Below are 10,449 nucleotides of genomic sequence, written 5' to 3' on the forward strand. Positions count from 1 at the left end.
GGAGTCGTCGATGCGGACGCCGGAGCTGCGGGTGCGGCCGCTGACAGGCGTGTCCTGGGGTTCCGGCTTGACGGGGAGGAGGCAGGGAGCGCCGAACGAGCGGCCGGATGAGGAGGAGGATGCCCCGGGCTGCTCCATGCGCCTCGGCGCCCACGAGCTCCCACGTCGACGAGAGAAGGACGGAGCGGGGTACTCGAGCCCGCCGTGTTGCCGCCCTCGATGTACTCGAGGACGGCCTCTAGCGTGCGGCCGGGCACGCCCCACCATCGGCGCCGTCCCTCGGAGTTGAGCCTTCCGGAGGGCACGACGCCGTTCGTGGCCTCGAGCTGTTCGGCGTGGCGGCGGCGGAAGAATGGCTCCCAGAGTGGGCTATCGGGGACGTACCGCGGTCCTTTCCTCGCCGCCTGCGGCAGGGAGGCGCGGATACGCGCGATCTCCGCACGCCGCGCCGCCCCGGTGGGCGGTGGTGGCATCGGGACGCCGCCGGCGCTGATTCTCCACGGGCCGGGCACCCGCATGTCCGGCGGACCGGGTACTCGGCCTCGAAGAGGAGCCGAGCTTCGTCCTCGTGAAGGTGGTGGCGGTCGAAACCGTTCGCCGCCGCGCCGTCGCCTGGGAAGCGCTCGGCCATGCTTTGAACTGGAGACGGCGAGAGGAGAGGGAGGAAGGGGGAGAAATGGCGTGTCGGCGTTAGAGACTGTGCGTGCCTCCGGCGCGCTGGGGGTCGGCTTATATAGGCGGAGGCGCCGCGTACGCGTGGCGCCGCGTGTACGCGTGATGGGCGAGGGGATGCGCGTCGTCCGGTCTTCACGGTGCCGCCCGTGAGGCATCAAATGGAGGCTGACCGGCGCGGCAGCGCGTGAAAGCTTTGGCATTGATTCGCCACGGGGAACGAGGCGATGAGAACGACGAAGGGGCGAGAAGAGAGACGAGTCACTGACGCGGCTGGCCCGCAGTTCTTTCGCACAAAAAACGATTCACCTGGCGCCCCCGAGCGCCTCCAGTGCGGCGGGTTCGGATTGGGTCCACCGGCACCAATTTCGACCCGAGCCGGCGAAAATTGGGCCCTTGAGAACGTGACTGGGCCGATTATTTGGCGCCGGCGACCGAAAAATCTCCTGGGGGTCTTGTTGGGGACGCGAATGGAGATGCTCTAATAAACCATTTGCTAGAAGAGCCTTCCAAATAATGTATAGTACTCTCTGCACATGTCGTTGTGGAAGAGAACTTGAGTTGGTACAACCCGTGACTCATGCCAAAGAGCGAAGCTACGATGCTCCTTCCACTTTTGAATATCTGCTCACTCAATCAGGTTGTCTACGTCATTGATGACAATTTGGCATCAATTCGGCATGTGCTGACTGCTGAAGAACCACATCGTTAAATAAGAAAAATATGTTTCAGGATCCCCAGGTGTGAACATAGACGGTGGGTACCGAAGGACCCGGTTGTCATTTCATTTTCTTTGAAGATCATAATGCATACTTTGGACGTATCCTTTCAGTATTTCTCATGGAGAAAGTCCACTTTTGTCCATTTAACTTCTACAAAAATCTACCTTCAGTTCTTCATTAAAACATCATTTGGTCTAATCTTGTCTCATTCATCTGTCAAGAAAGTATATTTCGAGTCCTCAATCCCGTTTTAGGGCGTAAACTGCAGAAATGTTGTACGGAACCATGGTTCAGTCGAACCTACGCTCGACACCATTGATTTCTAGACACTATTTATGAGGATCCATGCATGGTTGATTAAAAAGTGCAGTTGACATGCATGTCTATTCATGAAGATCCATGCTTGGTTGATTAAAAAATATAGTTGTCATGCATGTCACAGATCCACATGTAGTAGGATGTTAAATCGTACGGCATAGACCATAGGTTCGGCTGAACCATGGTCCTGAATCACGTCGCCAGTTTACGGCTTCCACTTCTCGTATGTTTTATTCTCCCCGTTCTAAATTATAAGATATTCTACTCTTTTCTGAATTGGATGTATGCAATCTAGTTTAATGTGTGTGTTCACTCATTTTAGTCGGTGTAGTCTATATCGAAATATCCAAATTTTTGAATACTACCATTAAATTTCATAGCCAAATATTTGAAGGGTGATATCCTTTAAACAATAAATGCGATGGGTGATATTTTTAAATATTTGAATAACTCGTGACAAGACCTTTAAAATGAGTTCAGTATTCTATGCATTTGAACTAATTTTATTTCACTGATTCCAAATAGAATATTTCACTCAACCAAAAACAATATTTCAGCCATCTCGAAAAAATGATTGTGCTCATTTAAAAAAATCACCCACTTCAAGAAAATGATTTCATCATAGAAAATAAATGATTTTACTCATTTCAAAGAACTAGTTTCACTAAATTCAAAAACACATTTCACTCATTGGTGTTGTTATAAGATGTTTCGCACACTGAAAATTGGATGAGTGATATAGGTGGGTTGAAATGTTAAAATCTAATATCATTTGAAGTTTCGATTAACTCATTTCACGCATTTGTGCTGTTCTAAGGAGTCCCCACAAAGATTTCCCTCGTCCCCATATTTCACAAAGTTACCAACATATGCAATGTGAAATGGGTTTGTTTCACACATTTCTTTTGAAATAGGTTTGTTTCACATATTTCTTTTCAAATAGATTTCTTTTGAATACTTGTTCACTCATCTTCACAAATATCAATTTTCAGTTTCAGTAACTTATTTCACTCAAAAACACATTTTACTCATGCATTTTGTTCTAACTTCTAAGTACGTAGTCCCCACACATATTTCACTCGTCCAAATATTTTACAAAAATTTCAACATATGAAATGTCTGAAATAGATTTGTTTCACATATTTCTAGTGAAATAGGTTTGTCTCAGATATTTACTTTGAAACAAGTTTCCTTTGAATATTTGTCCAGTCATCGTCACAAAAGTGGGCTACTAAGAAGAAGAAGATGTCGTGCTATAGGTGTGGCGAGCCTGGACACTTTGCCGCTGAGTGCACTAATGAGCTATGTGACTATTGCCTCAGACAGCAGCATACATCTGGCGAGTGCCCGCTCCTTTCAGGTCCCAAGCCGGTGGTTAATATATACGAAGTTTTGCTGTCAGGAGCTTATGTTTTTTGAGACACCGGATGTGGCACCTTTGACTCATGTGGTGGAGAGTTCCTTCCCAATACTGGTCAAGGTTACCAATGGGTCTATGACAGAGGCACAGATTGTGCGGCAGTTGAGGGAGTTGGTACCGGGCAACTATCAGTGGCACCTTTACAAGTTGGAGGACCAGACTTACAAGGTTGATTTTCCCACTAAGGAGGATCAGTTGCATATTCTTAAGTGGGGCATGTGTAGAGTGCCGAGTACTAGTATTACCATGGCCTTTGACGAATGGAAGCAGAAGTATCCTGAGGGTACATCTTTGGAGCAGGTCTGGGTATGGTTCTACGGTGCGCCACCTAAACCTCTCAATCACTTCTTGGTAGCTTGGAGCTTGGGATCTATCATTGGTAAGATATGCCCAGGTAGATATGCCTTTCACTCGCGCAAATGGGTCTGCGAGGTTGCTTGTGAGTGTGGTGAGTGTTGAGTTTGTGCCGGATGTGGTCAAGTGGACTTATGCCGGAGTCACATACGTGCCGGAGATTGAGATTGAGGATACGTCGACACCTCAGGAGGGGGATGACACTCAGGATATGGATACGACTGAGGGAGATGGGCCCCCCGGGGATCAGAGTAAGGAGCCAGAGAACTCATCATGGGAGACGACTAAGGGGCCGGATTCACGGTCTGATAAGGTGGATAAGTCTACCCAGGGACCGTCTGGTTCTTCGACTCCGATGCACTCACTTCATTTTGGGTCTTTTGGAGCGCGTTCTGCGCCTAGTCAGTTGTGGAGTAAACGGGTGGAGACGGACAATCCGGCGGAACTCGAGTTACCGCCGGTGTTGGTCTCGGACAGTGTGGCACCGATGATACTTTCATCTTCGGGGACGGACTCCGGGACGATGGTGTCTCCGGGGACGGAGCTCCGTCCGGCTACCGAGCTTCGTTTTGACGGTGGGGAGGATCATGGGCAAGAGGCCCTTCGTATCCCCACTGCTATTGATCTGGGTGGTGCTTCTCTGCGGACGAGGAGTACGGCGACGCTGCGCGTTGATGCAGACGTGTTTCACGCTGGTGGAGGTGCCGGATCGGGAGGGGGCGTGGGCAGGTGGCCTCCGCCCCTACCTCTCCGTTGGCAGACGTTCTGCGCGCCGGAGGAGATGCCGGATCGGGAGGAGGGCGTGGGCAGGTGGCCTTCGTCCCTTCCTCTCCCTTAGCGTCCCTTTAGGGGGCGGCCTCTGTTCAACCCCGGGCGATGGTCTTGGTCCGAGATCGCCGGGCGCGCCGAGCTCTGTGGCGGTGATGGCTGGGGGAGCTTCGCCCATTCTGCCGACGATGTAGGGCAGCACTCCGGCTGGTTCAGCTTAGTTGAGCCCTGTTGGGGGTCGGCAGGAGGCCCTACCCCGAACGGGGCCACGCGGGATGACATAATCGGTTTTGGAGGGATTCTGGATCCTGTATCTGAAGGACAACGGATGAGCTGTCGCCTCTAGGATCGGCTAGATGTTGATGACATGCAGCTACGGTGCGCCATGCGGGCGACCAAGCTTCGTGATATCGAGGTCACTACTGGTATGTCAGTCAACACTTCCAATTCTATCTTGCATTTTTCTAATGATGAGATTATTCATAATGCAAATCAGTTGGGAGTATCTTTGGGTAGTAATGATAATGAAATTTCTAATTCCGTTAATGATATCCTGGATCTTGAAGTGGAGCGTGCTTTAGAGTTGATTTGAAACCTAGCGGCTGCCAAACCTATGAACGATTTAGATTTAGATGCTTTGGGGGTCAATGTGCTTGATAGCTTTTGTGCGGATCTGGCACCCTCTCTTCCTGAGACTGAGGAGGATGAGTATTCTACTTCCCCAAGGGATTCCATTCTTGCAGATTCTCAGGTGGCTAGGTCCACTGAGCTTGGTCGTGAGGACCGGGTAGAGGACCAAAACAAGCCTAAGTGCAAGTGGAATCAAAGGATTTACCCGGCTTCGGCCGTGCGTAGAAGTGCTAGGATCCGAACCACTAAAAAATTTCATGATAAAATATGAAAGGATTTTTTTGGAATAGCAGAGGTCTTAAGGACTTGGCTAAAAGAAGGTTTCTAGCGGATGCTTCTATAGAACACAAGTTGGATTTTATTGCCCTGTCCGAAGCTGGAAGGGACAATTTCACACCCCAGTTTCTTAGTACTCTTTCGGGAGGGGTTGATTTCGATTGGCATTGCCTACCTCCAAGTGGAAGATCCGGTGGTATTTTACTTGGGGTTAAATGCGATTCGTTGGAAGTTAGGAATGTTGTCATGGGAGATTTTGCGGTTAAATTTCGGGTCCGGTCGAAGGCCGATGGGTTTAATTGGGCTTTGGTGGCGGTGTATGGTGCCGCGTAGCCTAAACTCAAACCAGACTTTTTGGCGGATTTAGTCCGTATTTGCGATAACGAGCAGCTCCCAATCCTGATTGGGGCTGATTTTAACATTATCCGTAGAAGGGAGGAAAAAACAATGATAACTTTGGTGGCAGATGGTCGTTCATGTTTAATACAATTATTGAAAGCTTAGACCTTCGAGATATTGAGCTTTTTGGTAAAAAATTCACATGGGCCAATACATTACCAGTCCCAACGTTTGAGAAGCTAGACCGGGTCCTAGCCAGCGTCGAATGGGAGCAAAAGTTTCCCCTAGTGATGGTCCTTGTGCTCTCTCGCGTGATCTCCAATCATACCCCATTATTGGTTGACTCGGGAGAGGCAACGCATTTGGGGAACAAGAATATGTTTTCTTTGGAATCAGCGTGGTTTGAAAGATAAGGGTTCCTGGATCTAATAGCAAGAGAATGGGCTAAAGATTCAGGAGGGAGAACGAATGTTGAGAGATGGCAGAATAAGATTAGGCATTTAAGGCAGTTCTTATGGGGTTGGGCCAAACACCTGAGTGGGATATATAAGGCTAAGAAGGAAAGGCTCCTTTTACTTATTCAAACCCTAGACTTGAAAGCCGAGTCCTCCATTTTAGATACCGGAGAGCTGGAAACTAAAGTGGAGGCGGAATTAAGACTGAAAGAACTGCTTCGTGAGGAGGAATTGAAGTGGGCATTGCGAGCTAAAGTTTGCAAAATCGTCCAAGGGGATGATAACACACAATTCTTCCACATGATTGCGAATGGCAAGTATCGAAAGAAGAGAATCTTGCAGCTTGAGCAAGATGAGGGGACGATTTTGGGTCAGGAGAACCTAAAGTTATATATCACCAATTACTATAAGAGCTGTTTGGGACTACCGAGGATAATTTCATATCCTTCGATGAGTCGAGGGTTGAGGATGTTCCTCAACTCGCAGCAGATGAGAACGATATTTTGACAGTCCCATTTTTGGAGAAAGAGGTTTTTGAAGCAATTTCACAAATGAAAAATAATAAAGCTCCAGGACCGGATGGTTTTCTGGCGGAGTTTTATAAAAAGTGCTGACACATCATTAAGGGGGATTTGCTCCCGATGTTCCAGGATCTATTCTCGGGATAGTTACAGCTATTTCACTTGAACTTCGGAACAATTACTTTGCTTCATAAGAAAATAGAGGTCGTGAGGATTGAGCAATTTAGGCTGACCTGTCCTCTTAATGATAGCTTTAAGATTTTCACCAAAGTTACGACTAATAGGCTTACGCAGATTGCACATTCTGTGGTGCAGCCGTCTCAAACCGCTTTCATGCCGGACAGAAAGATCCTAGAAGGGGTTGTGGTTTGATACGTCTCCAACGTATCTACTTTTCCAAACACTTTTGCCCTTGTTTTGGACTCTAACTTGCATGATTTGAGTGAAACTAACCCGGACTGACGATGTTTTCAGCAGAACTGCCATGATGTTGTTTTATGTGTAGAAAAAAAAGTTCTCAAAATGTCCTAAAAATCCTCGGAGGCAACTTTTGGAAAATATAAAAAATACTGGCAAAAGATGAAGGCCAGGGCCCACACCCTGTTCACGAGGGTGGGGGCGCGCCCTCCTCCCTGGGCGCGCCCCTATCTTGTGGGCCCCCTGGAGCTCCGCCGACCTCAACTCCAACTCTATATATTCCGTTTCATGGAAAAAAATCAGAGAGGAAGTTTTATCGTGTTTTACGATACGGAGCTGCCGCCAAGCCCTAATATCTCTTGGGAGGGCTGATCTGGAGTTCGTTCGGGGCTCCAGAGAGGGGGATTCGTTGCCGTCGTCATCATCAACCATCCTCCATCACCAATTTCATGATGCTCACTGCCGTGCGTGAGTAAGTCCATCGTAGGCTTCCTGGACGGTGATGGGTTGGATGAGATTTACCATGTAATCAAGTTAGTTTTGTTAGGGTTTGATCCCTAGTATCCACTATGTTCTGAGATTGATGTTGCTATGACTTTGCTATGCTTAATGCTTGTCACTAGGGCCCGAGTGCCATGATTTCAGATCTGAACCTATTATGTTTTCATGAATATATGTGTGTTCTTGATCCTATCTTGCAAGTCTATAGTCACATATTATGTGTTATGATCCGAAAACCCCGAAGTGACAATAATCGGGATACTTCTCGGTGATGACCGTAGTTTGAGGAGTTCATGTATTCACTATGTGCTAATGCTTTGTTCCAGTTCTCTATTAAAAGGAGGCCTTAATATCCCTTAGTTTCCGTAAGGACCCCGCTGCCACGGGAGGGTAGGATAAAAGATGTCATGCAAGTTCTTTTCCATAAGCATGTATGACTATATACGGGATACATGCCTACATTACATTGATGAATTGGAGCTAGTTCTGTGTCACCCTATGTTATAGCTATTACATGAGGAATCGCATCCGATATAATTATCCATCACTGATCCATTGCCTACGAGCTTTTCACATATTGTGCTTCGCTTATTTACTTTTCCGTTGCTATTGTTACAATTACTACAAAACCCAAAAATATTACTTTTACCACTGTTACCTTTATTATCATACTACTTTGCTACTAAATACTTTGCTGCAGATACTAAGTTATCCAGGTGTGGTTGAATTGACAACTCAACTGCTAATACTCAATAATATTCTTTGGCTCCCCTTGTGTCGAATCAATAAATTTGGGTTGAATACTCTACCCTCGAAAGCTGTTGCGATCCCCTACACTTGTGGGTTATCAAGACTAATTTCTGGCGCCATTGCCGGGGAGAATAGCTCTATTCTTTGAGTCACTTGGGATTTATAGCTGTTGATCACTATGAAGAACTTGAAAGACGCAAAAACCAAGATTTTGCCCTCAACTACGAGGGGAGGTAAGGAACTTCCATCTAGCTCTGCACTAGATTCTCCTTCTGTTATGAGTAAGTTTGCGACACCTAAACCTGCTACTGCTATGAATTCTGATATGTCGCATGTTATTGATGATGCCACTTCTGCTATGCATGATACTTATGATGAAACTACTTCTGTGCGTGATACCACTTTGCCATTAGGTGAATTTCTTGATGAATATCTTGCTAGGGTTAGAGAGAATGAAATTATTGAAGATGCTATTATTGATGATAGTGATGATGAAAGTTCTCCCCCTGATTATGAATTACCTGTTGTTCCTGAGGGTTATGTTATGAATGAGGAAGCTGCTAAAGCTACCTTTGCTTGTAAAGATAGATATGATCTTAAGAAATTATTAGCTAAATTGAAGCAGCAGTCTCTTAATGCTAGAATGAAACCTGACCCTGCTTTTGCTACTTCACCTATCTGTGTTACTGATAAGGATTATGAATTCTCTGTTGATCCTGAGATTATTACTTTGGTTGAATCTGATCCTTTTTATGGCCTTGAATTTGAAACTGTTGTGGCACATCTTACCAAGTTGAATGATATAGCCACCTTGTTTACTAATGATGATAAATCTCGGTATTACTATATCCTTAAGATATTTCCATTCTCATTAAAGGGTGATGCTAAGACTTGGTTTAATTCTCTTACTCCTGGTTGTGTGCGTAGTCCCCAGGATATGATTTATTACTTCTCTGCTAAATATTTCCCTGCTCATAAGAAACAAGCTACCTTGCGGGAAATATAGAATTTTGTGCAAATCGAAGAAGAGAGTCTCCCACAAGCTTGGGGGAGGCTTCTCTGATTACTTAATGCTTTGCTTGATCATCCTCTTAAGAAAAATGAAATACTTGATATCTTTTATAGTGGACTAACTGATGCTTCCAAGGACTACTTGGATAGTTGTGCTGGTTGTGTTTTCAGGAAAAGAACAGTCGACGAAGCTGAATTACTATTGAATAATATGTTGACCGATACGTCTCCAACGTATCTATAATTTTTAATTGTTCCATGCTATTATATTACCCCTTTTGGATGTTTATGGGATTTATTTTACATATTTATATCATTTTTGGGACTAACCTACTAACCGGAGGCCCAGCCCGTATTGCTGTTTTTTTGCCTATTCCAGTATTTCGAAGAAAAGGAATGTCGAACGGAGTCCAAACAGAATGAAACCTTTGGGAGCGTGATTTTTTGGAACGAACGTGATCCAGAGGACTTGGAGTGCAAGCCAAGAAGCAGCCGAGGCGGCAACGAGATAAGAGGGCGCACCCACCCCCTCTGGGCGCGCCCCTGTCTTGTGGGCCCCTCGGGCGGTCACCGACGTACCTCTTCTTCCTATATAAGCCTACGTACCCCGAAAACATCCAGGGAGCCAACGAAACACAATTTCCATTATCGTAACCTTCTGTATCCGCGAGATCCCATCTTGGAGCCTTCGCCGATGCTCCGCCAAAGGGGGAATCGACCATGGAGGGCTTCTACATCAACACCATAGCTTGGGAGAAGTGCTTAGCTTTGGGTTCAATCTTGCGGTGTCCTTACCTAGTGACAGAAAGGGTTGCAAGACACGTATTGTATTGTTGCCATCGAGGATAAAAAGATGGGATTTATATCATATTGCTTGAGTTTATCCCTCTACATCATGTCATCTTTCTTAATGCGTTACTCTGTTCTTATGAACTTAATACTCTAGATGCAGGCAGGAGTCGGTCGATGTGTGGAGTAATAGTAGTAGATGCAGGTAGGAGTCGGTCTACTTGTTGCGGACGTGATGCCTATATACATGATCATGCCTAGATAATCTCATAACTATTCGCTTTTCTATCAATTGCTCGACAGTAATTTGTTCACCCACCGTAATACTTATGCTATCTTGAGAGAAGCTTCTAGTGAAACCTATGCCCCCGGGTCTATCTTTTATCGTATTTGCTTTCAATCTACTTTTATTTGCATCTTTACTTTTTGCATCTATAATATAAAATACCAAAAATATATTTATCTTATCATACTATCTCTATCAGATCTCACTTTCGCAAGTGGCC

This window comes from Triticum dicoccoides, chromosome 7B (genome assembly GCF_002162155.2).
Source record: "Triticum dicoccoides isolate Atlit2015 ecotype Zavitan chromosome 7B, WEW_v2.0, whole genome shotgun sequence".
Taxonomy (NCBI): Eukaryota; Viridiplantae; Streptophyta; class Magnoliopsida; order Poales; family Poaceae; genus Triticum; species Triticum dicoccoides.